At 44.4% G+C, this 26,400-nt stretch overlaps 19 non-coding genes and 3 pseudogenes across 19 annotated transcripts; all 22 read left to right on the plus strand.

Moving 5' to 3' along the window:
• The first annotated feature begins 426 nt into the window (after window positions 1-426).
• Window positions 427-545, plus strand: LOC125734306 (5S ribosomal RNA). Its single transcript, XR_007393623.1, has one exon. It is a non-coding gene; the product is annotated as a 5S ribosomal RNA (ribosomal RNA).
• Window positions 546-1,625: 1,080 nt separating this feature from the next.
• Window positions 1,626-1,744, plus strand: LOC125732504 (5S ribosomal RNA). The gene has a single exon (XR_007391883.1). It is a non-coding gene; the product is annotated as a 5S ribosomal RNA (ribosomal RNA).
• Window positions 1,745-2,821: 1,077 nt separating this feature from the next.
• LOC125734307 (5S ribosomal RNA) lies at window positions 2,822-2,940 on the plus strand. Its single transcript, XR_007393624.1, has one exon. It is a non-coding gene; the product is annotated as a 5S ribosomal RNA (ribosomal RNA).
• Window positions 2,941-4,020: 1,080 nt separating this feature from the next.
• On the plus strand, window positions 4,021-4,139 carry LOC125732507 (5S ribosomal RNA). The gene has a single exon (XR_007391885.1). It is a non-coding gene; the product is annotated as a 5S ribosomal RNA (ribosomal RNA).
• A 1,076-nt stretch (window positions 4,140-5,215) lies between these two features.
• LOC125735020 (5S ribosomal RNA) lies at window positions 5,216-5,334 on the plus strand. Its single transcript, XR_007394320.1, has one exon. It is a non-coding gene; the product is annotated as a 5S ribosomal RNA (ribosomal RNA).
• Window positions 5,335-6,417: 1,083 nt separating this feature from the next.
• Window positions 6,418-6,536, plus strand: LOC125735457 (5S ribosomal RNA). The gene has a single exon (XR_007394753.1). It is a non-coding gene; the product is annotated as a 5S ribosomal RNA (ribosomal RNA).
• A 1,115-nt stretch (window positions 6,537-7,651) lies between these two features.
• On the plus strand, window positions 7,652-7,770 carry LOC125734051 (5S ribosomal RNA). Its single transcript, XR_007393378.1, has one exon. It is a non-coding gene; the product is annotated as a 5S ribosomal RNA (ribosomal RNA).
• Window positions 7,771-8,854: 1,084 nt separating this feature from the next.
• Window positions 8,855-8,973, plus strand: LOC125735287 (5S ribosomal RNA). Its single transcript, XR_007394584.1, has one exon. It is a non-coding gene; the product is annotated as a 5S ribosomal RNA (ribosomal RNA).
• A 1,078-nt stretch (window positions 8,974-10,051) lies between these two features.
• LOC125731401 (5S ribosomal RNA) lies at window positions 10,052-10,170 on the plus strand (annotated as a pseudogene).
• A 1,078-nt stretch (window positions 10,171-11,248) lies between these two features.
• On the plus strand, window positions 11,249-11,367 carry LOC125732408 (5S ribosomal RNA). Its single transcript, XR_007391789.1, has one exon. It is a non-coding gene; the product is annotated as a 5S ribosomal RNA (ribosomal RNA).
• A 1,079-nt stretch (window positions 11,368-12,446) lies between these two features.
• Window positions 12,447-12,565, plus strand: LOC125735954 (5S ribosomal RNA). The gene has a single exon (XR_007395239.1). It is a non-coding gene; the product is annotated as a 5S ribosomal RNA (ribosomal RNA).
• A 1,080-nt stretch (window positions 12,566-13,645) lies between these two features.
• On the plus strand, window positions 13,646-13,764 carry LOC125732409 (5S ribosomal RNA). The gene has a single exon (XR_007391790.1). It is a non-coding gene; the product is annotated as a 5S ribosomal RNA (ribosomal RNA).
• Window positions 13,765-14,841: 1,077 nt separating this feature from the next.
• Window positions 14,842-14,960, plus strand: LOC125735955 (5S ribosomal RNA). Its single transcript, XR_007395240.1, has one exon. It is a non-coding gene; the product is annotated as a 5S ribosomal RNA (ribosomal RNA).
• Window positions 14,961-16,037: 1,077 nt separating this feature from the next.
• LOC125732249 (5S ribosomal RNA) lies at window positions 16,038-16,147 on the plus strand (annotated as a pseudogene).
• A 1,076-nt stretch (window positions 16,148-17,223) lies between these two features.
• Window positions 17,224-17,342, plus strand: LOC125730964 (5S ribosomal RNA). Its single transcript, XR_007391257.1, has one exon. It is a non-coding gene; the product is annotated as a 5S ribosomal RNA (ribosomal RNA).
• A 1,071-nt stretch (window positions 17,343-18,413) lies between these two features.
• LOC125733459 (5S ribosomal RNA) lies at window positions 18,414-18,532 on the plus strand. The gene has a single exon (XR_007392804.1). It is a non-coding gene; the product is annotated as a 5S ribosomal RNA (ribosomal RNA).
• A 1,088-nt stretch (window positions 18,533-19,620) lies between these two features.
• On the plus strand, window positions 19,621-19,739 carry LOC125735974 (5S ribosomal RNA). Its single transcript, XR_007395258.1, has one exon. It is a non-coding gene; the product is annotated as a 5S ribosomal RNA (ribosomal RNA).
• Window positions 19,740-20,815: 1,076 nt separating this feature from the next.
• LOC125735288 (5S ribosomal RNA) lies at window positions 20,816-20,934 on the plus strand. The gene has a single exon (XR_007394585.1). It is a non-coding gene; the product is annotated as a 5S ribosomal RNA (ribosomal RNA).
• A 1,081-nt stretch (window positions 20,935-22,015) lies between these two features.
• LOC125732410 (5S ribosomal RNA) lies at window positions 22,016-22,134 on the plus strand. The gene has a single exon (XR_007391791.1). It is a non-coding gene; the product is annotated as a 5S ribosomal RNA (ribosomal RNA).
• A 1,076-nt stretch (window positions 22,135-23,210) lies between these two features.
• Window positions 23,211-23,329, plus strand: LOC125735956 (5S ribosomal RNA). The gene has a single exon (XR_007395241.1). It is a non-coding gene; the product is annotated as a 5S ribosomal RNA (ribosomal RNA).
• Window positions 23,330-24,408: 1,079 nt separating this feature from the next.
• LOC125736266 (5S ribosomal RNA) lies at window positions 24,409-24,527 on the plus strand. The gene has a single exon (XR_007395549.1). It is a non-coding gene; the product is annotated as a 5S ribosomal RNA (ribosomal RNA).
• A 1,073-nt stretch (window positions 24,528-25,600) lies between these two features.
• On the plus strand, window positions 25,601-25,720 carry LOC125731716 (5S ribosomal RNA; annotated as a pseudogene).
• The last annotated feature ends 680 nt before the right edge of the window (window positions 25,721-26,400 follow it).

Raw genomic sequence — 26,400 nt, forward strand, 5'->3', positions numbered from 1 at the left:
TTCTGACAGCGCGACGTTTTGGGGAAGCATGTGATTCAGCAGCTACCAGTGGGCTTCGTGCGGCGGAGATTTTGTGGCTGTTAGCGGAGTTGATTACAGAGGGTCGTTAAGAGAAGCCTGCATGCGGTAGGCAAAGGAGTAATGTTTGCCGGCGGGGGACGTGCGGCGATTAACCTGTGAGGTAGTGAAAAGGACTTAAAGAGAAGGAAGTGTGCGGATGCGGAAAGAATGGAATAATTGTGGTAGGCTGCCAGCTGAGTAGTTTGGTGAATGTTTGGTGTGGGTCCGGCGCTGCCGATTGGATGGTGGTGCTGCAGTGTGAGTCAGATAAAAAAAAAAAAAAAAACCAGGAGTAGGATCCAATGGGACTAACTGGCATGTATAGACGCGTGTAATGCAAAAGGGCTGTTTTTGGTTGCATCTCTCGCTTACGGCCGTACCACCCTGAACACGCCCGATCTCGTCTGATCTTGGAAGCTAAGCAGGGTAGGGTCTGGTTAGTACTTGGATGGGTGACCACCTGGGAATACCAGGTGCTGTAAGCTTTTCTCACTTTTACTTTATACAGGGGGCGCTCCACTTCACGATTAATTTAAATCTAGCACTCCCCTTCCATTTTACTATTTTATATATATATATATTTTATCTCTCTTTCATAAAGCCAGCTTTTAGAAACCGTTTTACTCTAAATACTTCCTGGTAATTCTAGGTGCTGTAAGCTGTTCGTGCCTTTATTCCACCAGGGCGCGATCTTCTCACAAACTTGAAGACTGTCACTCCCCATTCACGTTTTACAACTTATTGTTAATGATAAAGAGACAGCTTTTTACACACAGTTTTAAACAAAGTACTGATATTATTCCTCTTCAACTGACCGCTTTGTTTTCTATGCAAAAACCACTTCGCCACAGAAGACTCGATATTATTGGCATAGCAAGTTCTGCTCTTCTCCTTTCAAAACTTGCTAAAAGCTGTATTTAAAAGAACAGATTGGCCGGGGTAATTCACACCCTTCAATGCCAGCTTAATGTTTAGGTTAGTGGGAATCACAGAGGAATTAGGGATGGAAACTTCTTTGCTGGTGGTAGAAGCGGTCTGGTGAATTTTTAGAGAGAAGAGGCCGTCGATGTTTGGATGTAGAAAATTGTTCTGGCTGCAGCCTGCAGTATGGACTTGTTGGTGTGTGTAGCTCCCAGTGTTCTGACAGCGCAACGTTTTGGGGAAGCATGTGATTCAGCAGCTACCAGTGGGCTTCGTGCGGCGGAGATTTTGTGGCTGTTAGCGGAGTTGATAACAGAGGGTCGTTAAGAAAAGCCTGCATGCAGTAGGCAAAGGAGTAATGTTTGCTGGCGGGGGACGTGCGGCGATTAACCTGTGCGGTAGTGAAAAGGAGTTAAAGAGAAGGAAGTGTGCGGATGCGGAAAGAATGGAATAATTGTGGTAGGCTGCCGGCTGAGTAGTTTGGTGAATGTTTGGTGTGGGTCCGGCGTTGCCGATTGGATGGTGGGGCTGCAGTGTGAGTCAGATAAAAAAAAAAAAAAAAAACCAGGAGTAGGATCCAATGGGACCAACTGGCATGTATAGAGGCGTGTAATGCAAAAGGGCTGTTTTTGGTAGCATCTCACGCTTATGGCCATACCACCCTGAACACGCCCGATCTCGTCTGATCTCGGAAGCTAAGCAGGGTAGGGTCTGGTTAGTACTTGGATGGGAGACCACCTGGGAATACCAGGTGCTGTAAGCTTTTCTCACTTTTACTTTATACAGGGGGCGCTCCACTTCACGATTAATTTAAATCTATCACTCCCCTTCCATTTTACTATTTTATATATATATATATTTTTCTCTCATTCATAAAGGCAGCTTTTACACACCGTTTTACTCTAAATACTTCCTGGTAATTCTAGGTGCTGTAAGCTGTTCGTGCCTTTATTCCACCAGGGCGCGATCTTCTCACAAACTTGAAGACTGTCACTCCCCATTCACGTTTTACAACTTATTGTTAATGATAAAGAGACAGCTTTTTACACACAGTTTTAAACAAAGTACTGATATTATTCCTCTTCAACTGACCGCTTTGTTTTCTATGCAAAAACCACTTCGCCACAGAAGACTCGATATTATTGGCATGGCAAGTTCTGCTCTTCTCCTTTCAAAACTTGCTAAAAGCTGTATTTAAAAGAACAGATTGGCCGGGGTAATTCACACCCTTCAATGCCAGCTTAATGTTTAGGTTAGTGGGAATCACAGAGGAATTAGGGATGGAAACTTCTTTGCTGGTGGTAGAAGCGGTCTGGTGAATTTTTAGAGAGAAGAGGCTGTCGATGTTTGAATGTAGAAAATTGTTCTGGCTGCAGCCTGCAGTATGGACTTGTTGGTGTGTGTAGCTCCCAGTGTTCTGACAGCGCGACGTTTTGGGGAAGCATGTGATTCAGCAGCTACCAGTGGGCTTCGTGCGGCGGAGATTTTGTGGCTGTTAGCGGAGTTGATTACAGAGGGTCGTTAAGAGAAGCCTGCATGCGGTAGGCAAATGAGTAATGTTTGCCGGCGGGGGACGTGCGGCGATTAACCTGTGAGGTAGTGAAAAGGACTTAAAGAGAAGGAAGTGTGCGGATGCGGAAAGAATGGAATAATTGTGGTAGGCTGCCAGCTGAGTAGTTTGGTGAATGTTTGGTGTGGGTCCGGCGCTGCCGATTGGATGGTGGTGCTGCAGTGTGAGTCAGATAAAAAAAAAAAAAAAACCAGGAGTAGGATCCAATGGGACTAACTGGCATGTATAGACGCGTGTAATGCAAAAGGGCTGTTTTTGGTTGCATCTCTCGCTTACGGCCGTACCACCCTGAACACGCCCGATCTCGTCTGATCTTGGAAGCTAAGCAGGGTAGGGTCTGGTTAGTACTTGGATGGGTGACCACCTGGGAATACCAGGTGCTGTAAGCTTTTCTCACTTTTACTTTATACAGGGGGCGCTCCACTTCACGATTAATTTAAATCTAGCACTCCCCTTCCATTTTACTATTTTATATATATATATATTTTATCTCTCTTTCATAAAGCCAGCTTTTAGAAACCGTTTTACTCTAAATACTTCCTGGTAATTCTAGGTGCTGTAAGCTGTTCGTGCCTTTATTCCACCAGGGCGCGATCTTCTCACAAACTTGAAGACTGTCACTCCCCATTCACGTTTTACAACTTATTGTTAATGATAAAGAGACAGCTTTTTACACACAGTTTTAAACAAAGTACTGATATTATTCCTCTTCAACTGACCGCTTTGTTTTCTATGCAAAAACCACTTCGCCACAGAAGACTCGATATTATTGGCATAGCAAGTTCTGCTCTTCTCCTTTCAAAACTTGCTAAAAGCTGTATTTAAAAGAACAGATTGGCCGGGGTAATTCACACCCTTCAATGCCAGCTTAATGTTTAGGTTAGTGGGAATCACAGAGGAATTAGGGATGGAAACTTCTTTGCTGGTGGTAGAAGCGGTCTGGTGAATTTTTAGAGAGAAGAGGCCGTCGATGTTTGGATGTAGAAAATTGTTCTGGCTGCAGCCTGCAGTATGGACTTGTTGGTGTGTGTAGCTCCCAGTGTTCTGACAGCGCAACGTTTTGGGGAAGCATGTGATTCAGCAGCTACCAGTGGGCTTCGTGCGGCGGAGATTTTGTGGCTGTTAGCGGAGTTGATAACAGAGGGTCGTTAAGAAAAGCCTGCATGCAGTAGGCAAAGGAGTAATGTTTGCTGGCGGGGGACGTGCGGCGATTAACCTGTGCGGTAGTGAAAAGGAGTTAAAGAGAAGGAAGTGTGCGGATGCGGAAAGAATGGAATAATTGTGGTAGGCTGCCGGCTGAGTAGTTTGGTGAATGTTTGGTGTGGGTCCGGCGTTGCCGATTGGATGGTGGGGCTGCAGTGTGAGTCAGATAAAAAAAAAAAAAAAAAACCAGGAGTAGGATCCAATGGGACCAACTGGCATGTATAGAGGCGTGTAATGCAAAAGGGCTGTTTTTGGTAGCATCTCACGCTTATGGCCATACCACCCTGAACACGCCCGATCTCGTCTGATCTCGGAAGCTAAGCAGGGTAGGGTCTGGTTAGTACTTGGATGGGAGACCACCTGGGAATACCAGGTGCTGTAAGCTTTTCTCACTTTTACTTTATACAGGGGGCACTCCACTTCACGATTAATTTAAAACTATCACTCCCCTTACGTTTTACTATTTTATATATATATATTTTTTCTCTCATTCATAAAGGCAGCTTTTACACACCGTTTAACTCTAAATACTGCCTGGTAATTCTTGGTGCTGTAAGCTGTTCGTGCCTTTATTCCACCAGGGCGCGATCTTCTCACAAACTTGAAGACTGTCACTCCCCATTCACGTTTTACAACTTATTGTTAATGATAAAGAGACAGCTTTTTACACACAGTTTTAAACAAATTACTGATATTATTCCTCTTCAACTGACCGCTTTGTTTTCTATGCAAAAACCACTTCGCCACAGAAGACTCGATATTATTGGCATAGCAAGTTCTGCTCTTCTCCTTTCAAAACTTGCTAAAAGCTGTATTTAAAAGAACAGATTGGCCGGGGTAATTCACACCCTTCAATGCCAGCTTAATGTTTAGGTTAGTGGGAATCACAGAGGAATTAGGGATGGAAACTTCTTTGCTGGTGGTAGAAGCGGTCTGGTGAATTTTTAGAGAGAAGAGGCCGTCGATGTTTGAATGTAGAAAATTGTTCTGGCTGCAGCCTGCAGTATGGACTTGTTGGTGTGTGTAGCTCCCAGTGTTCTGACAGCGCGACGTTTTGGGGAAGCATGTTATTCAGCAGCTACCAGTGGGCTTCGTGCGGCGGAGATTTTGTGGCTGTTAGCGGAGTTGATAACAGAGAGTCGTTAAGAGAAGCCTGCATGCGGTAGGCAAAGGAGTAATGTTTGCCGGCGGGGGACGTGCGGCGATTAACCTGTGCGGTAGTGAAAAGGAGTTAAAAAGAAGGAAGTGTGCGGATGCGGAAAGAATGGAATAATTGTGGTAGGCTGCCGGCTGAGTAGTTTGGTGAATGTTGGGTGTGGGTCCGGCGCTGCCGATTGGATGGTGGGGCTGCAGTGTGAGTCAGATTAAAAAAAAAAAAAGAACATTAGTAGTATCCAATGGGACCAACTGGCATGTATAGAGGCGTGTAATGCAAAAGGGCTGTTTTTGGTAGTTTCTCTCGCTTACGGCCATACCACCCTGAACACGCCCGATCTCGTCTGATCTTGGAAGCTAAGCAGGGTAGGGTCTGGTTAGTACTTGGATGGGAGATCACCTGGGAAAACCAGGTGCTGTAAGCTTTTCTCACGTTTACTTTATACAGGGGGCGCTCCACTTCAAGATTACTTTAAATCTATCACTCCCCTTCCATTTTACTATTTTATATATATATATATATATTTTTTTTCTCTCATTCATAAAGCCAGCTTTTAGAAACCGTTTTACTCTAAATACTTCCTGGTAATTCTAGGTGCTGTAAGCTGTTCGTGCCTTTATTCCACCAGGGCGCGATCTTCTCACAAACTTGAAGACTGTCACTCCCCATTCACGTTTTACAACTTATTGTTAATGATAAAGAGACAGCTTTTTACACACAGTTTTAAACAAAGTACTGATATTATTCCTCTTCAGCTGACCGCTTTGTTTTCTATGCAAAAACCACTTCGCCACAGAAGACTCGATATTATTGGCATAGCAAGTTCTGCTCTTCTCCTTTCAAAACTTGCTAAAAGCTGTATTTAAAAGAACAGATTAGCCCGGGTAATTCACACCCTTCAATGCCAGCTTAATGTTTAGGTTAGTGGGAATCACAGAGGAATTAGGGATGGAAACTTCTTTGCTGGTGGTAGAAGCGGTCTGGTGAATTTTTAGAGAGAAGAGGCCGTCGATGTTTGAATGTAGAAAATTGTTCTGGCTGCAGCCTGCAGTATGGACTTGTTGGTGTGTGTAGCTCCCAGTGTTCTGACAGCGCGACGTTTTGGGGAAGCATGTGATTCAGCAGCTACCAGTGGGCTTCGTGCGGCGGAGATTTTGTGGCTGTTAGCGGAGTTGATAACAGAGGGTCGTTAAGAGAAGCCTGCATGCAGTAGGCAAAGGAGTAATGTTTGCCGGCGGGGGACGTGCGGCGATTAACCTGTGCGGTAGTGAAAATGAGTTAAAAAGAAGGAAGTGTGCGGATGCGGAAAGAATGGAATAATTGTGGTAGGCTGCCGGCTGAGTAGTTTGGTGAATGTTGGGTGTGGGTCCGGCGCTACCGATTGGATGGTGGGGCTGCAGTGTGAGTCAGATAAAAAAAAAAAAAGAACATTAGTAGTATCCAATGGGACCAACTGGCATGTATAGAGGCGTGTAATGCAAAAGGGCTGTTTTTGGAAGTTTCTCTCGCTTACGGCCATAGCACCCTGAACACGCCCGATCTCGTCTGATCTCGGAAGCTAAGCAGGGTAGGGTCTGGTTAGTACTTGGATGGGAGGCCACCTGGGAATACCAGGTGCTGTAAGCTTTTCTCACTTTTACTTTATACAGGGGGCGCTCCACTTCACGATTAATTTAAATCTATCACTCCCCTTCCATTTTACTATTTTATATATATATATATATATATATATATATATATATATATATATATTTTTTTTTTTTTTCTCTCATTCATAAAGGCAGCTTTTAGAAACCGTTTTACTCTAAATACTTCCTGGTAATTCTAGGTGCTGTAAGCTGTTCGTGCCTTTATTCCACCAGGGCGCGATCTTCTCACAAACTTGAAGACTGTCACTCCCCATTCACGTTTTACAACTTATTGTTAATGATAAAGAGACAGCTTTTTACACACAGTTTTAAACAAAGTACTGATATTATTCCTCTTCAACTGACCGCTTTGTTTTCTATGCAAAAACCACTTCGCCACAGAAGACTCGATATTATTGGCATAGCAAGTTCTGCTCTTCTCCTTTCAAAACTTGCTAAAAGCTGTATTTAAAAGAACAGATTGGCCGGGGTAATTCACACCCTTCAATGCCAGCTTAATGTTTAGGTTAGTGGGAATCACAGAGGAATTAGGGATGGAAACTTCTTTGCTGGTGGTAGAAGCGGTCTGGTGAATTTTTAGAGAGAAGAGGCCGTCGATGTTTGAATGTAGAAAATTGTTCTGGCTGCAGCCTGCAGTATGGACTTGTTGGTGTGTGTAGCTCCCAGTGTTCTGACAGCGCGACGTTTTGGGGAAGCATGTGATTCAGCAGCTACCAGTGGGCTTCGTGCGGCGGAGATTTTGTGGCTGTTAGCGGAGTTGATAACAGAGGGTCGTTAAGAGAAGCCTGCATGCAGTAGGCAAAGGAGTAATGTTTGCCGGCGGGGGACGTGCGGCGATTAACCTGTGCAGTACTGAAAAGGAGTTAAAAAGAAGGAAGTGTGCGGATGCGGAAAGAATGGAATAATTGTGGTAGGCTGCCGGCTGAGTAGTTTGGTGAATGTTTGGTGTGGGTCCGGCGCTGCCGATTGGATGGTGGGGCTGCAGTGTGAGTCAGATAAAAAAAAAAAAAAACCAGGAGTAGGATCCAATGGGACTAACTGGCATGTATAGACGCGTGTAATGCAAAAGGGCTGTTTTTGGTAGCATCTCTCGCTTACGGCCATACCACCCTGAACACGCCCGATCTCGTCTGATCTCGGAAGCTATGCAGGGTAGGGTCTGGTTAGTACTTGGATGGGAGACCTCCTGGGAATACCAGGTGCTGTAAGCTTTTCTCACTTGTACTTTAAACGGGGGGCGCTCCACTTCATGATTAATTTAAATCTATCACTCTCCTTCCATTTTACTATTATATATATATATATATATTTTTTTTTTTCTCTCATTCATAAAGGCAGCTTTTAGAAACCGTTTTACTCTAAATACTTCCTGGTAATTCTAGGTGCTGTAAGCTGTTCGTGCCTTTATTCCACCAGGGCGCGATCTTCTCACAAACTTGAAGACTGTCACTCCCCATTCACGTTTTACAACTCATTGTTAATGATAAAGAGACAGCTTTTTACACACAGTTTTAAACAAAGTACTGATATTATTCCTCTTCAACTGACCGCTTTGTTTTCTATGCAAAAACCACTTCGCCACAGAAGACTCGATATTATTGGCATAGCAAGTTCTGCTCTTCTCCTTTCAAAACTTGCTAAAAGCTGTATTTAAAAGAACAGATTGGCCGGGGTAATTCACACCCTTCAATGCCAGCTTAATGTTTAGGTTAGTGGGAATCACAGAGGAATTAGGGATGGAAACTTCTTTGCTGGTGGTAGAAGCGGTCTGGTGAATTTTTAGAGAGAAGCGGCCGTCGATGTTTGAATGTAGAAAATTGTTCTGGCTGCAGCCTGCAGTATGGACTTGTTGGTGTGTGTAGCTCCCAGTGTTCTGACAGCGCGACGTTTTGGGGAAGCATGTGATTCAGCAGCTACCAGTGGGCTTCGTGCGGCGGAGATTTTGTGGCTGTTAGCGGAGTTGATAACAGAGGGTCGTTAAGAGAAGCCTGCATGCAGTAGGCAAAGGAGTAATGTTTGCCGGCGGGGGACGTGCGGCGATTAACCTGTGCAGTACTGAAAAGGAGTTAAAAAGAAGGAAGTGTGCGGATGCGGAAAGAATGGAATAATTGTGGTAGGCTGCCGGCTGAGTAGTTTGGTGAATGTTTGGTGTGGGTCCGGCGCTGCCGATTGGATGGTGGGGCTGCAGTGTGAGTCAGATAAAAAAAAAAAAAAACCAGGAGTAGGATCCAATGGGACTAACTGGCATGTAGAGACGCGTGTAATGCAAAAGGGCTGTTTTTGGTAGCATCTCTCGCTTACGGCCATACCACCCTGAACACGCCCGATCTCGTCTGATCTCGGAAGCTAAGTAGGGTAGGGTATGGTTAGTACTTGGATGGGAGACCACCTGGGAATACCAGGTGCTGTAAGCTTTTCTCACTTTTACTTTATACAGGGGGCGCTCCACTTCACGATGAATTTAAATCTATCACTCCCCTTCCATTTTACTATTTTATATATATATATTTTTTTTTTCTCTCATTCATAAAGGTAGCTTTTAGAAACCGTTTTACTCTAAATACTGCCTGGCAATTCTAGGTGCTGTAAGCTGTTCGTGCCTTTATTCCACCAGGGCGCGATCTTCTCACAAACTTGAAGACTGTCACTCCCCATTCACGTTTTACAACTTATTGTTAATGATAAAGAGACAGCTTTTTACACACAGTTTTAAACAAAGTACTGACATTATTCCTCTTCAACTGACCGCTTTGTTTTCTATGCAAAAACCACTTTGCCACAGAAGACTCGATATTATTGGCATAGCAAGTTCTGCTCTTCTCCTTTCAAAACTTGCTAAAAGCTGTATTTAAAAGAACAGATTGGCCGGGGTAATTCACACCCTTCAATGCCAGCTTAATGTTTAGGTTAGTGGGAATCACAGAGGAATTAGGGATGGAAACTTCTTTGCTGGTGGTAGAAGCGGTCTGGTGAATTTTTAGAGAGAAGAGGCCGTCGATGTTTGAATGTAGAAAATTGTTCTGGCTGTAGCCTGCAGTATGGACTTGTTGGTGTGTGTAGCTCCCAGTGTTCTGACAGCGCGACGTTTTGGGGAAGCATGTGATTCAGCAGCTACCAGTGGGCTTCGTGCGGCGGAGATTTTGTGGCTGTTAGCGGAGTTGATAACAGAGGGTCGTTAAGAGAAGCCTGCATGCAGTAGGCAAAGGAGTAATGTTTGCCGGCGGGGGACGTGCGGCGATTAACTTGTGCGGTAGTGAAAAGGAGTTAAAAAGAAGGAAGTGTGCGGATGCGGAAAGAATGGAATAATTGTGGTAGGCTGCCGGCTGAGTAGTTTGGTGAATGTTTGGTGTGGGTCCGGCGTTGCCGATTAGATGGTGGGGCTGCAGTGTGAGTCAGATAAAAAAAAAAAAAAACATTAGTAGGATCCAATGGGACCAACTGGCATGTATAGAGGCGTGTAATGCAAAAGGGCTGTTTTTGGTAGCATCTCTCGCTTATGGCCATGCCCGCCTGAACACGCCTGATCTCATCTGATCTCGGAAGCCAATCAGGGTAGGGTCTGATTAGTACTTGGATGGGAGACCTCCTGGGAATACCAGGTGCTGTAAGCTTTTCTCACTTTTACTTTATACAGGGGGCGCTCCACTTCACGATTAATTTAAATCTAGCACTCCCCTTCCATTTTACTATTTTATATATATATTTTTTTTCTCTCTTTCATAAAGCCAGCTTATAGAAACCGTTTTACTCTAAATACTTCCTGGTAATTCTAGGTGCTGTAAGCTGTTCGTGCCTTTATTCCACCAGGGCGCGATCTTCTCACAAACTTGAAGACTGTCACTCCCCATTCACGTTTTACAACTTATTGTTAATGATAAAGAGACAGCTTTTTACACACAGTTTTAAACAAAGTACTGATATTATTCCTCTTCAACTGACCGCTTTGTTTTCTATGCAAAAACCACTTCGCCACAGAAGACTCGATATTATTGGCATAGCAAGTTCTGCTCTTCTCCTTTCAAAACTTGCTAAAAGCTGTATTTAAAAGAACAGATTGGCCGGGGTAATTCACACCCTTCAATGCCAGCTTAATGTTTAGGTTAGTGGGAATCACAGAGGAATTAGGGATGGAAACTTCTTTGCTGGTGGTAGAAGCGGTCTGGTGAATTTTTAGAGAGAAGAGGCCGTCGATGTTTGAATGTAGAAAATTGTTCTGGCTGTAGCCTGCAGTATGGACTTGTTGGTGTGTGTAGCTCCCAGTGTTCTGACAGCGCGACGTTTTGGGGAAGCATGTGATTCAGCAGCTACCAGTGGGCTTCGTGCGGCGGAGATTTTGTGGCTGTTAGCGGAGTTGATAACAGAGGGTCGTTAAGAGAAGCCTGCATGCAGTAGGCAAAGGAGTAATGTTTGCCGGCGGGGGACGTGCGGCGATTAACTTGTGCGGTAGTGAAAAGGAGTTAAAAAGAAGGAAGTGTGCGGATGCGGAAAGAATGGAATAATTGTGGTAGGCTGCCGGCTGAGTAGTTTGGTGAATGTTTGGTGTGGGTCCGGCGTTGCCGATTGGATGGTGGGGCTGCAGTGTGAGTCAGATAAAAAAAAAAAAAAAAAACCAGGAGTAGGATCCAATGGGACTAACTGGCATGTATAGAGGCGTGTAATGCAAAAGGGCTGTTTTTGGTAGCATCTCTCGCTTACGGCCATACCACCCTGAACACGCCCGATCTCGTCTGATCTCGGAAGCCAAGCAGGGTAGGGTCTGGTTAGTACTTGGATGGGAGACCTCCTGGGAATACCAGGTGCTGTAAGCCTTTCTCACTTTTACTTTATACAGGGGGCGCACCACTTCACGATTAATTTAAATCTATCACTCCCCTTCCATTTTACTATTTTATATATATATATATATTTTTTTCTCTTATTCATAAAGGCAGCTTTTAGAAACCGTTTTACTCTAAATACTTCCTGGTAATTCTAGGTGCTGTAAGCTGTTCGTGCCTTTATTCCACCAGGGCGCGATCTTCTCACAAACTTGAAGACGGTCACTCCCCATTCACGTTTTACAACTTATTGTTGATGATAAAGAGACAGCTTTTTACACACAGTTTTAAACAAAGTACTGATATTATTCCTCTTCAACTCACCGCTTTGTTTTCTATGCAAAAACCACTTCGCCACAGAAGACTCGATATTATTGGCATAGCAAGTTCTGCTCTTCTCCTTTCAAAACTTGCTAAAAGCTGTATTTAAAAGAACAGATTGGCGGGGGTAATTCACACCCTTCAATGCCAGCTTAATATTTAGGTTAGTGGGAATCACAGAGGAATTAGGGATGGAAACTTCTTTGCTGGTGGTAGAAGCGGTCTGGTGAATTTTTAGAGAGAAGAGGCCGTCGATGTTTGAATGTAGAAAATTGTTCTGGCTGCAGCCTGCAGTATGGACTTGTTGGTGTGTGTAGCTCCCAGTGTTCTGACAGCGCGACGTTTTGGGGAAGCATGTGATTCAGCAGCTACCAGTGGGCTTCGTGCGGCGGAGATTTTGTGGCTGTTAGCGGAGTTGATAACAGAGGGTCGTTAAGAGAAGCCTACATGCAGTAGGCAAAGGAGTAATGTTTGCCGGCGGGGGACGTGCGGCGATTAACCTGTGCGGTAGTGAAAAGGAGTTAAAAAGAAGGAAGTGTGCGGATGCGGAAAGAATGGAATAATTGTGGTAGGCTGCCGGCTGAGTAGTTTGGTGAATGTTTGGTGTGGGTCCGGCGCTGCCGATTGGATGGTGGGGCTGCAGTGTGAGTCAGATAAAAAAAAAAAAAAACAGGAGTAGGATCCAATGGGACTAACTGGCATGTATAGAGGCGTGTAATGCAAAAGGGCTGTTTTTGGTAGTTTTTCTCGCTCACGGCCATACCACCCTGAACACGCCCGATCTCGTCTGATCTTGGAAGCTAAGCAGGGTAGGGTCTGGTTAGTACTTGGATGGGAAACCACCTGGGAATACCAGGTGCTGTAAGCTTTTCTCACTTTTACTTTATACAGGGGGCGCTCCACTTCACGATTAATTTAAATCTATCACTCCCCTTCCATTTTACTATTTTATATATATATATTTTTTTTCTCTCTTTCATAAAGGCAGCTTTTAGAAACCGTTTTACTCTAAATACTGCCTGGCAATTCTAGGTGCTGTAAGCTGTTCGTGCCTTTATTCCACCAGGACGCGATCTTCTCACAAACTTGAAGACTGTCACTCCCCATTCACGTTTTACAACTTATTGTTAATGATAAAGAGACAGCTTTTTACACACAGTTTTAAACAAAGTACTGATATTATTCCTCTTCAACTGACCGCTTTGTTTTCTATGCAAAAACCACTTCGCCACAGAAGACTCGATATTATTGGCATAGCAAGTTCTGCTCTTCTCCTTTCAAAACTTGCTAAAAGCTGTATTTAAAAGAACAGATTGGCCGGGGTAATTCACACCCTTCAATGCCAGCTTAATGTTTAGGTTAGTGGGAATCACAGAGGAATTAGGGATGGAAACTTCTTTGCTGGTGGTAGAAGCGGTCTGGTGAATTTTTAGAGAGAAGAGGCCGTCGATGTTTGAATGTAGAAAATTGTTCTGGCTGTAGCCTGCAGTATGGACTTGTTGGTGTGTGTAGCTCCCAGTGTTCTGACAGCGCGACGTTTTGGGGAAGCATGTGATTCAGCAGCTACCAGTGGGCTTCGTGCGGCGGAGATTTTGTGGCTGTTAGCGGAGTTGATAACAGAGGGTCGTTAAGAGAAGCCTGCATGCAGTAGGCAAAGGAGTAATGTTTGCCGGCGGGGGACGTGCGGCGATTAACTTGTGCGGTAGTGAAAAGGAGTTAAAAAGAAGGAAGTGTGCGGATGCGGAAAGAATGGAATAATTGTGGTAGGCTGCCGGCTGAGTAGTTTGGTGAATGTTTGGTGTGGGTCCGGCGTTGCCGATTGGATGGTGGGGCTGCAGTGTGAGTCAGATAAAAAAAAAAAAAAAAAACCAGGAGTAGGATCCAATGGGACTAACTGGCATGTATAGATGCGTGTAATGCAAAAGGGCTGTTTTTGGTAGCATCTCTCGCTTACGGCCATACCACCCTGAACACGCCCGATCTCGTCTGATCTCGGAAGCCAAGCAGGGTAGGGTCTGGTTAGTACTTGGATGGGAGACCTCCTGGGAATACCAGGTGCTGTAAGCCTTTCTCACTTTTACTTTATACAGGGGGCGCACCACTTCACGATTAATTTAAATCTATCACTCCCCTTCCATTTTACTATTTTATATATATATATTTTTTTTTCTCTTATTCATAAAGGCAGCTTTTAGAAACCGTTTTACTCTAAATACTTCCTGGTAATTCTAGGTGCTGTAAGCTGTTCGTGCCTTTATTCCACCAGGGCGCGATCTTCTCACAAACTTGAAGACGGTCACTCCCCATTCACGTTTTACAACTTATTGTTGATGATAAAGAGACAGCTTTTTACACACAGTTTTAAACAAAGTACTGATATTATTCCTCTTCAACTCACCGCTTTGTTTTCTATGCAAAAACCACTTCGCCACAGAAGACTCGATATTATTGGCATAGCAAGTTCTGCTCTTCTCCTTTCAAAACTTGCTAAAAGCTGTATTTAAAAGAACAGATTGGCGGGGGTAATTCACACCCTTCAATGCCAGCTTAATATTTAGGTTAGTGGGAATCACAGAGGAATTAGGGATGGAAACTTCTTTGCTGGTGGTAGAAGCGGTCTGGTGAATTTTTAGAGAGAAGAGGCCGTCGATGTTTGAATGTAGAAAATTGTTCTGGCTGCAGCCTGCAGTATGGACTTGTTGGTGTGTGTAGCTCCCAGTGTTCTGACAGCGCGACGTTTTGGGGAAGCATGTGATTCAGCAGCTACCAGTGGGCTTCGTGCGGCGGAGATTTTGTGGCTGTTAGCGGAGTTGATAACAGAGGGTCGTTAAGAGAAGCCTACATGCAGTAGGCAAAGGAGTAATGTTTGCCGGCGGGGGACGTGCGGCGATTAACCTGTGCGGTAGTGAAAAGGAGTTAAAAAGAAGGAAGTGTGCGGATGCGGAAAGAATGGAATAATTGTGGTAGGCTGCCGGCTGAGTAGTTTGGTGAATGTTTGGTGTGGGTCCGGCGCTGCCGATTGGATGGTGGGGCTGCAGTGTGAGTCAGATAAAAAAAAAAAAAACCAGGAGTAGGATCCAATGGGACTAACTGGCATGTATAGACGCGTGTAATGCAAAAGGGCTGTTTTTGGTAGTTTTTCTCGCTCACGGCCATACCACCCTGAACACGCCCGATCTCGTCTGATCTTGGAAGCTAAGCAGGGTAGGGTCTGGTTAGTACTTGGATGGGAAACCACCTGGGAATACCAGGTGCTGTAAGCTTTTCTCACTTTTACTTTATACAGGGGGCGCTCCACTTCACGATTAATTTAAATCTATCACTCCCCTTCCATTTTACTATTTTATATATATATATTTTTTTTCTCTCTTTCATAAAGGCAGCTTTTAGAAACCGTTTTACTCTAAATACTGCCTGGCAATTCTAGGTGCTGTAAGCTGTTCGTGCCTTTATTCCACCAGGACGCGATCTTCTCACAAACTTGAAGACTGTCACTCCCCATTCACGTTTTACAACTTATTGTTAATGATAAAGAGACAGCTTTTTACACACAGTTTTAAACAAAGTACTGATATAATTCCTCTTCAACTCACCGCTTTGTTTTCTATGCAAAAACCACTTCACCATAGAAGACTCGATATTATTGGCATAGCAAGGTCTGCTCTTCTCCTCCTTTCAAAACTCGCTAAAAGCTGTATTTAAAAGAGCAGGCTGGCCGGGGTAATTCACACCCTTCAATGCCAGCTTAATGTTTAGGTTGGTGGGAATCACAGAGGAATTAGGGATGGAAACTTCTTTGCTGGTGGTAGAAGCGTTCTGGTGAATTTTTAGAGAGAAGAGGCCGTCGATGTTTGAATGTAGAAAATTGTTCTGGCTGCAGCCTGCAGTATGGACTTGTTGGCGTGTGTAGCTCCCAGTGTTCTGACAGCGCGACGTTTTGGGGAAGCATGTGATTCAACAGCTACCAGTGGGCTTCGTGTGGCGGAGATTTTGTGGCTGTTAGCGGAGTTGATAACAGAGGGTCGTTAAGAGATGCCTGCATGCGGTAGGCAAAGGAGTAATGTTTGCTGGCGGGGGACGTGCGGCGATTAACCTGTGCGGTAGTGAAAAGGAGTTAAAGAGAAGGAAGTGTGCGGATGCGGAAAGAATGGAATAATTGTGGTAGGCTGCCGGCTGAGTAGTTTGGTGAATGTTTGGTGTGGGTCCGGCGCTGCCGATTGGATGGTGGGGCTGCAGTGTGAGTCAGATAAAAAAAAAAAAACAGGTGTAGGATCCAATGGGACTAACTGGCATGTATAGACGCGTGTAATGCAAAAGAGCTGTTTTTGGTAGTGTCTCTCGCTTACGGCCGTACCACCCTGAACACATCCGATCTCGGTAAGCTAAGCAGGGTAAGGTCTGGTTAGTACTTGGAAGGAAGACCACCTGGGAATACCAGGTGCCGTAAGCTTTTCTCACTTTTACTTTATACAGGGGGCGCTCCACTTCACGATTAATTTAAATCTATCACTCCCCTTCTATTTTACTATTTTATATATATATATTTTTTTTCTCTCTTTCATAAAGGCAGCTTTTAGAAACCGTTTTACTCTAAATACTGCCTGGCAATTCTAGGTGCTGTAAGCTGTTCGTGCCTTTATTCCACCAGGACGCGATCTTCTCACAAACTTGAAGACTGTCACTCCCCATTCACGTTTTACAACTTATTGTTAATGATAAAGAGACAGCTTTTTACACACAGTTTTAAACAAAGTACTGATATAATTCCTCTTCAACTCACCGCTTTGTTTTCTATGCAAAAACCACTTCACCATAGAAGACTCGATATTATTGGCATAGCAAGGTCTGCTCTTCTCCTCCTTTCAAAACTCGCTAAAAGCTGTATTTAAAAGAGCAGGCTGGCCGGGGTAATTCACATCCTTCAATGCCAGATTAATGTTTAGGTTGGTGGGAATCACAGAGGAATTAGGGATGGAAACTTCTTTGCTGGTGGTAGAAGCGTTCTGGTGAATTTTTAGAGAGAAGAGGCCGTCGATGTTTGAATGTAGAAAATTGTTCTGGCTGCAGCCTGCAGTATGGACTTGTTGGCGTGTGTAGCTCCCAGTGTTCTGACAGCGCGACGTTTTGGGGAAGCATGTGATTCAACAGCTACCAGTGGGCTTCGTGCGGCGGAGATTTTGTGGCTGTTAGCGGAGTTGATAACAGAGGGTCGTTAAGAGAAGCCTGCATGCGGTAGGCAAAGGAGTAATGTTTGCTGGCGGGGGACGTGCGGCGATTAACCTGTGCGGTAGTGAAAAGGAGTTAAAGAGAAGGAAGTGTGCGGATGCGGAAAGAATGGAATAATTGTGGTAGGCTGCCGGCTGAGTAGTTTGGTGAATGTTTGGTGTGGGTCCGGCGCTGCCAATTGGATGGTGGGGCTGCAGTGTGAGTCAGATAAAAAAAAAAAACAGGAGTAGGATCCAATGGGACTAACTGGCATGTATAGAGGCGTGTAATGCAAAAGGGCTGTTTTTGTTCGCGGCTCTCGTTTATGGCCATACCACCCTGAACACGCCCGATCTCGTCTGATCTCGGAAGCTAAGTGGGGTAGGGTCTGGTTAGTACTTGGATGGGTGACTGCCTGGGAATACCACGTGCTGTAAGCTTTTCTCACTTTTACTTTATACAGGGGGCACTCCACCTCACGATTAATTTAAATCTATCACTCCCCTTACTATTTTATATATTTCTTTTTTCTCTCATTCATAAAGGCAGCTTTTACACACGTTTTACTCTAAATACTGCCTGGTAATTCTAGGTGCTGTAAGCTGTTCGTGCCTTTATTCCACCAGGGCGCGATCTTCTCACAAACTTGAAGACTGTCACTCCCCATTCACGTTTTACAACTTATTGTTAATGATAAAGAGACAGCTTTTTACACACAGTTTTAAACAAAGTACTGATATAATTCCTCTTCAACTCATCGCTTTGTTTTCTATGCAAAAACCACTTCACCACAGAAGACTCGATATTATTGGCATAGCAAGTTCTGCTCTTCTCCTCCTTTCAAAACTTGCTAAAAGCTGTATTTAAAAGAGCAGGTTGGCCGGGGTAATTCACACCCTTCAATGCCAGCTTAATGTTTAGGTTAGTGGGAATCACAGAGGAATTAGGGATGGAAACTTCTTTGCTGGTGGTAGAAGCGGTCTGGTGAATTTTTAGAGAGAAGAGGCCGTCGATGTTTGAATGTAGAAAATTGTTCTGGCTGCAGCCTGCAGTATGGACTTGTTGGTGTGTGTAGCTCCCAGTGTTCTGACAGCACGACGTTTTGGGGAAGCATGTGATTCAGCAGCTACCAGTGGGCTTCGTGCGGCGGAGATTTTGTGGCTGTTAGCGGAGTTGATAACAGAGGGTCGTTAAGAGAAGCCTGCATGCAGTAGGCAAAGGAGTAATGTTTGCCGGCGGGGGACGTGCGGCGATTAACCTGTGCGGTAGTGAAAAGGAGTTAAAAAGAAGGAAGTGTGCGGATGCGGAAAGAATGGAATAATTGTGGTAGGCTGCCGGCTGAGTAGTTTGGTGAATGTTTGGTGTGGGTCCGGCGCTGCCGATTGGATGGTGGGGCTGCAGTGTGAGTCAGATAAAAAAAAAAAAAAAAAACCAGGAGTAGGATCCAATGGGACTAACTGGCATGTATAGACGCGTGTAATGCAAAAGGGCTGTTTTTGGTAGCATCTCTCGCTTACGGCCATACCACCCTGAACACGCCCGATCTCGTCTGATCTCGGAAGCTAAGCAGGGTAGGGTCTGGTTAGTACTTGGATGGGAGACCACCTGGGAATACCTGGTGCTGTAAACTTTTCTCACTTTTACTTTATACAGGGGGCGCTCCACTTCACGATTAATTTAAATCTATCACTCCCCTTCCATTTTACTATTTTATATATATATATATATATATTTTTTTTTTTCTCTCATTCATAAAGGCAGCTTTTAGAAACCGTTTTACTCTAAATACTTCCTGGTAATTCTAGGTGCTGTAAGCTGTTCGTGCCTTTATTCCACCAGGGCGCGATCTTCTCACAAACTTGAAGACTGTCACTCCCCATTCACGTTTTACAACTTATTGTTGATGATAAAGAGACAGCTTTTTACACACAGTTTTAAACAAAGTACTGATATTATTCCTCTTCAACTGACCGCTTTGTTTTCTATGCAAAAACCACTTCGCCACAGAAGACTCGATTTTATTGGCATAGCAAGTTCTGCTCTTCTCCTTTCAAAACTTGCTAAAAGCTGTATTTAAAAGAACAGATTGGCCGGGGTAATTCACACCCTTCAATGCCAGCTTAATGTTTAGGTTAGTGGGAGTCACAGAGGAATTAGGGATGGAAACTTCTTTGCTGGTGGTAGAAGCGGTCTGGTGAATTTTTAGAGAGAAGAGGCCGTCGATGTTTGAATGTAGAAAATTGTTCTGGCTGCAGCCTGCAGTATAGACTTGTTGGTGTGTGTAGCTCCCAGTGTTCTGACAGCGTGACGTTTTGGGGAAGCATGTGATTCAGCAGCTACCAGTGGGTTTCGTGCGGCGGAGATTTTGTGGCTGTTAGCGGAGTTGATAACAGAGGGTCGTTAAGAGAAGCCTGCATGCAGTAGGCAAAGGAGTAATGTTTGCCGGCGGGGGACGTGCGGCGATTAACCTGTGCGGTAGTGAAAAGGAGTTAAAAAGAAGGAAGTGTGCGGATGCGGAAAGAATGGAATAATTGTGGTAGGCTGCTGGCTGAGTAGTTTGGTGAATGTTTGGTGTGGGTCCGGCGCTGCCGATTGGATGGTGGGGCTGCAGTGTGAGTCAGATAAAAAAAAAAAAACAACATTAGTAGGATCCAATGGGACCAACTGGCATGTATAGAGGCGTGTAATGCAAACGGGCTGTTTTTGGTAGCATCTCTCGCTTATGGCCATACCACCCTGAACACGCCTGATCTCGTCTGATCTCGGAAGCTAAGCAGCGTAGGGTCTGGTTAGTACTTGGATGGGAGACCACCTGGGAATTCCAGGTGCTGTAAGCTTTTCTCACTTTTACTTTAAACGGGGGGCGCTCCACTTCACGATTAATTTAAATCTAGCACTCCCCTTCCATTTTACTATTTTATATATATATTTTTTTTCTCTCTTTCATAAAGCCAGCTTATAGAAACCGTTTTACTCTAAATACTTCCTGGTAATTCTAGGTGCTGTAAGCTGTTCGTGCCTATATTCCACCAGGGCGCGATCTTCTCACAAACTTGAAGACTGTCACTCCCCATTCACGTTTTACAACTTATTGTTAATGATAAAGAGACAGCTTTTTACACACAGTTTTAAACAAAGTACTGATATTATTCCTCTTCAACTGACCGCTTTGTTTTCTATGCAAAAACCACTTCGCCACAGAAGACTCGATATTATTGGCATAGCAAGTTCTGCTCTTCTCCTTTCAAAACTTACTAAAAGCTGTATTTAAAAGAACAGATTGGCCGGGGTAATTCACACCCTTCAATGCCAGCTTAATGTTTAGGTTAGTGGGAATCACAGAGGAATTAGGGATGGAAACTTCTTTGCTGGTGGTAGAAGCGGTCTGGTGAATTTTTAGAGAGAAAAGGCCGTCGATGTTTGAATGTAGAAAATTGTTCTGGCTGTAGCCTGCAGTATGGACTTGTTGGTGTGTGTAGCTCCCAGTGTTCTGACAGCGTGACATTTTGGGGAAGCATGTGATTCAACAGCAACCAGTGGGCTTCGTGCGGCGGAGATTTTGTGGCTGTTAGCGGAGTTGATAACAGAGGGTCGTTAAGAGAAGCCTGCATACGGTAGGCAAAGGAGTAATGTTTGCCGGCGGGGGACATGCGGCGATTAACCTGTGAGGTAGTGAAAAGGACTTAAAGAGAAGGAAGTGTGCGGATGCGGAAAGAATGGAATAATTGTGGTAGGCTGCCGGCTGAGTAGTTTGGTGAATGTTTGGTGTGGGTCCGGCGCTGCCGATTGGATGGTGGTGCTGCAGTGTGAGTCAGATAAAAAAAAAAAAAAAACCAGGAGTAGGATCCAATGGGACTAACTGGCATGTAGAGACGCGTGTAATGCAAAAGGGCTGTTTTTGGTAGCATCTCTCGCTTACGGCCATACCACCCTGAACACGCCCGATCTCGTCTGATCTCGGAAGCTAAGTAGGGTAGGGTATGGTTAGTACTTGGATGGGAGACCACCTGGGAATACCAGGTGCTGTAAGCTTTTCTCACTTTTACTTTATACAGGGGGCGCTCCACTTCACGATTAATTTAAATCTATCACTCCCCTTCCATTTTACTATTTTATATATATATTTTTTTTTTTTCTCTCATTCATAAAGGCAGCTTTTAGAAACCGTTTTACTCTAAATACTTCCTGGTAATTCTAGGTGCTGTAAGCTGTTCGTGCCTTTATTCCACCAGGGCGCGATCTTCTCACAAACTTGAAGACTGTCACTCCCCATTCACGTTTTACAACTTATTGTTAATGATAAAGAGACAGCTTTTTACACACAGTTTTAAACAAAGTACTGATATTATTCCTCTTCAACTGACCGCTTTGTTTTCTATGCAAAAACCACTTCGCCACAGAAGACTCGATATTATTGGCATAGCAAGTTCTGCTCTTCTCCTTTCAAAACTTGCTAAAAGCTGTATTTAAAAGAACAGATTGGCCGGGGTAATTCACACCCTTCAATGCCAGCTTAATGTTTAGGTTAGTGGGAATCACAGAGGAATTAGGGATGGAAACTTCTTTGCTGGTGGTAGAAGCGGTCTGGTGAATTTTTAGAGAGAAGAGGCCGTCGATGTTTGAATGTAGAAAATTGTTCTGGCTGCAGCCTGCAGTATGGACTTGTTGGTGTGTGTAGCTCCCAGTGTTCTGACAGCGCGACGTTTTGGGGAAGCATGTGATTCAGCAGCTACCAGTGGGCTTCGTGCGGCGGAGATTTTGTGGCTGTTAGCGGAGTTGATAACAGAGGGTCGTTAAGAGAAGCCTGCATGCAGTAGGCAAAGGAGTAATGTTTGCCGGCGGGGGACGTGCGGCGATTAACCTGTGCGGTAGTGAAAAGGAGTTAAAAAGAAGGAAGTGTGCGGATGCGGAAAGAATGGAATAATTGTGGTAGGCTGCCGGCTGAGTAGTTTGGTGAATGTTTGGTGTGGGTCCGGCGCTGCCGATTGGATGGTGGGGCTGCAGTGTGAGTCAGATAAAAAAAAAAAAAAAAACCAGGAGTAGGATCCAATGGGACTAACTGGCATGTATAGAGGCGTGTAATGCAAAAGGGCTGTTTTTGGTAGCATCTCTCGCTTACGGCCATACCACCCTGAACACGCCCGATCTCGTCTGATCTCGGAAGCCAAGCAGGGTAGGGTCTGGTTAGTACTTGGATGGGAGACCTCCTGGGAATACCAGGTGCTGTAAGCCTTTCTCACTTTTACTTTATACAGGGGGCGCACCACTTCACGATTAATTTAAATCTATCACTCCCCTTCCATTTTACTATTTTATATATATATTTTTTTTTTTCTCTCATTCATAAAGGCAGCTTTTAGAAACCGTTTTACTCTAAATACTTCCTGGTAATTCTAGGTGCTGTAAGCTGTTCGTGCCTTTATTCCACCAGGGCGCGATCTTCTCACAAACTTGAAGACGGTCACTCCCCATTCACGTTTTACAACTTATTGTTAATGATAAAGAGACAGCTTTTTACACACAGTTTTAAACAAAGTACTGATATTATTCCTCTTCAACTCACCGCTTTGTTTTCTATGCAAAAACCACTTCGCCACAGAAGACTCGATATTATTGGCATAGCAAGTTCTGCTCTTCTCCTTTCAAAACGTGCTAAAAGCTGTATTTAAAAGAACAGATTGGCGGGGGTAATTCACACCCTTCAATGCCAGCTTAATATTTAGGTTAGTGGGAATCACAGAGGAATTAGGGATGGAAACTTCTTTGCTGGTGGTAGAAGCGGTCTGGTGAATTTTTAGAGAGAAGAGGCCGTCGATGTTTGAATGTAGAAAATTGTTCTGGCTGCAGCCTGCAGTATGGACTTGTTGGTGTGTGTAGCTCCCAGTGTTCTGACAGCGCGACGTTTTGGGGAAGCATGTGATTCAGCAGCTACCAGTGGGCTTCGTGCGGCGGAGATTTTGTGGCTGTTAGCGGAGTTGATAACAGAGGGTCGTTAAGAGAAGCCTACATGCAGTAGGCAAAGGAGTAATGTTTGCCGGCGGGGGACGTGCGGCGATTAACCTGTGCGGTAGTGAAAAGGAGTTAAAAAGAAGGAAGTGTGCGGATGCGGAAAGAATGAAATAATTGTGGTAGGCTGCCGGCTGAGTAGTTTGGTGAATGTTTGGTGTGGGTCCGGCGCTGCCGATTGGATGGTGGGGCTGCAGTGTGAGTCAGATAAAAAAAAAAAAACCAGGAGTAGGATCCAATGGGACTAACTGGCATGTATAGAGGCGTGTAATGCAAAAGGGCTGTTTTTGGTAGTTTTTCTCGCTCACGGCCATACCACCCTGAACACGCCCGATCTCGTCTGATCTTGGAAGCTAAGCAGGGTAGGGTCTGGTTAGTACTTGGATGGGAAACCACCTGGGAATACCAGGTGCTGTAAGCTTTTCTCACTTTTACTTTATACAGGGGGCGCTCCACTTCACGATTAATTTAAATCTATCACTCCCCTTCCATTTTACTATTTTATATATATATATATATTTTTGTCTCATTCATAAAGGCAGCTTTTAGAAACCGTTTTACTCTAAATACTTCCTGGTAATTCTAGGTGCTGTAAACTGTTCGTGCCTTTATTCCACCAGGGCGCGATCTTCTCACCAACTTGAAGACTGTCACTCCCCATTCACGTTTTACAACTTATTGTTAATGATAAAGAGACAGCTTTTTACACACAGTTTTAAACAAAGTACTGATATTATTCCTCTTCAACTGACCGCTTTGTTTTCTATGCAAAAACCACTTCGCCACAGAAGACTCGATATTATTGGCATAGCAAGTTCTGCTCTTCTCCTTTCAAAACTTGCTAAAAGCTGTATTTAAAAGAGCAGGTTGGCCGGGGTAATTCACGCCCTTCAATGCCAACTTAATGTTTAGGTTAGTGGGAATCACAGAGGAATTAGGGATGGAAACTTCTTTGCTGGTGGTAGAAGCGGTCTGGTGAATTTTTAGAGAGATGAGGCCGTCGATGTTTCAATGTAGAAAATTGTTCTGGCTGCAGCCTGCAGTATGGACTTGTTGGTGTGTGTAGCTCCCAGTGTTCTGACAGCGCAATGTTTTGGGGAAGCATGTGATTCAGCAGCTACCAGTGGGCTTCGTGCAGCGGAGATTTTGTGGCTGTTAGCGGAGTTGATAACAGAGGGTCGTTAAGAGAAGCCTGCATGCGGTAGGCAAAGGAGTAATGTTTGCCGGAGGGGGACATGCGGCGATTAACCTGTGCGGTAGTGAAAAGGACTTAAAGAGAAGGAAGTGTGTGGATGCGGAAAGAATGGAATAATTGTGGTAGGCTGCCAGCTGAGTAGTTTGGTGAATGTTTGGTGTGGGTCCAGCACTGCCGATTGGATGGTGGGGCTGCAGTGTGAGTCAGATAAAAAAAAAAAAAAAAACAGGAGTAGGATACAATGGGACTAACTGGCATGTATAGAGGCGTGTAACACAAAAGGGCTGTTTTTGTTAGCAGCTCTTGCTTACGGCCATACCACCCTAAACACGCCCGATCTCGTCTGATCTCGGAAGCTAAGCAAGGTAGGGTCTGGTTAGTACTTGGATGGGAGGCCACCTGGGAATACCAGGTGCTGTAAGCTTTTCTCACTTTTACTTTATACAGGGGGCGCTCCACTTCACGATTAATTTAAATCTATCACTCCCCTTCCATTTTACTATTTTATATATATATTTTTTTTTCTCTCATTCATAAAGGCAGCTTTTAGAAACCGTTTTACTCTAAATACTGCCTGGTAATTCTAGCTGCTGTAAGCTGTTCGTGCCTTTATTCCACCAGGGCGCGATCTTCTCACAAACTTGAAGACTGTCACTCCCCATTCAAGTTTTACAACTTATTGTTAATAACAAAGAGACAGCTTTTTACACACAGTTTTAAACAAAGTACTGATATAATTCCTCTTCAACTCACCGCTTTGTTTTCTATGCAAAAACCACTTCACCACAGAAGACTCGATATTATTGGCATAGCAAGTTCTGCTCTTCTCCTTTCAAAACTTGCTAAAAGCTGTATTTAAAAGAACAGATTGGCCGGGGTAATTCACACCCTTCAATGCCAGCTTAATGTTTAGGTTAGTGGGAATCACAGAGGAATTAGGGATGGAAACTTCTTTGCTGGTGGTAGAAGCGGTCTGGTGAATTTTTAGAGAGAAGAGGCCGCCGATGTTTGAATGTAGAAAATTGTTCTGGCTGCAGCCTGCAGTATGGACTTGTTGGCGTGTGTAGCTCCCAGTGTTCTGACAGCGCGACGTTTTGGGGAAGCATGTGATTCAACAGCTACCAGTGGGCTTCGTGCGGCGGAGATTTTGTGGCTGTTAGCGGAGTTGATAACAGAGGGTCGTTAAGAGAAGCCTGCATGCGGTAGGCAAAGGAGTAATGTTTGCTGGCGGGGGACGTGCGGCGATTAACCTGTGCGGTAGTGAAAAGGAGTTAAAGAGAAGGAAGTGTGCGGATGCGGAAAGAATGGAATAATTGTGGTAGGCTGCCGGCTGAGTAGTTTGGTGAATGTTTGGTGTGGGTCCGGCGCTGCCAATTGGATGGTGGGGCTGCAGTGTGAGTCAGATAAAAAAAAAAAAACAGGTGTAGGATCCAATGGGACTAACTGGCATGTATAGACGCGTGTAATGCAAAAGAGCTGTTTTTGGTAGTGTCTCTCGCTTACGGCCGTACCACCCTGAACACACCCGATCTCGTCCGATCTCGGTAAGCTAAGCAGGGTAAGGTCTGGTTAGTACTTGGAAGGAAGACCACCTGGAAATACCAGGTGCCGTAAGCTTTTCTCACTTTTACTTTATACAGGGGGCGCTCCACTTCACGATTAATTTAAATCTATCACTCCCCTTCCATTTTACTATTTTATATATATATATTTTTTTTCTCTCTTTCATAAAGGCAGCTTTTAGAAACCGTTTTACTCTAAATACTGCCTGGCAATTCTAGGTGCTGTAAGCTGTTCGTGCCTTTATTCCACCAGGACGCGATCTTCTCACAAACTTGAAGACTGTCACTCCCCATTCACGTTTTACAACTTATTGTTAATGATAAAGAGACAGCTTTTTACACACAGTTTTAAACAAAGTACTGATATAATTCCTCTTCAACTCACCGCTTTGTTTTCTATGCAAAAACCACTTCACCATAGAAGACTCGATATTATTGGCATAGCAAGGTCTGCTCTTCTCCTCCTTTCAAAACTCGCTAAAAGCTGTATTTAAAAGAGCAGGCTGGCCGGGGTAATTCACATCCTTCAATGCCAGATTAATGTTTAGGTTGGTGGGAATCACAGAGGAATTAGGGATGGAAACTTCTTTGCTGGTTGTAGAAGCGTTCTGGTGAATTTTTAGAGAGAAGAGGCCGTCGATGTTTGAATGTAGAAAATTGTTCTGGCTGCAGCCTGCAGTATGGACTTGTTGGCGTGTGTAGCTCCCAGTGTTCTGACAGCGCGACGTTTTGGGG

The sequence above is a fragment of the Brienomyrus brachyistius genome, chromosome 2 (genome assembly GCF_023856365.1).
Source record: "Brienomyrus brachyistius isolate T26 chromosome 2, BBRACH_0.4, whole genome shotgun sequence".
NCBI lineage: Eukaryota > Metazoa > Chordata > Actinopteri > Osteoglossiformes > Mormyridae > Brienomyrus > Brienomyrus brachyistius.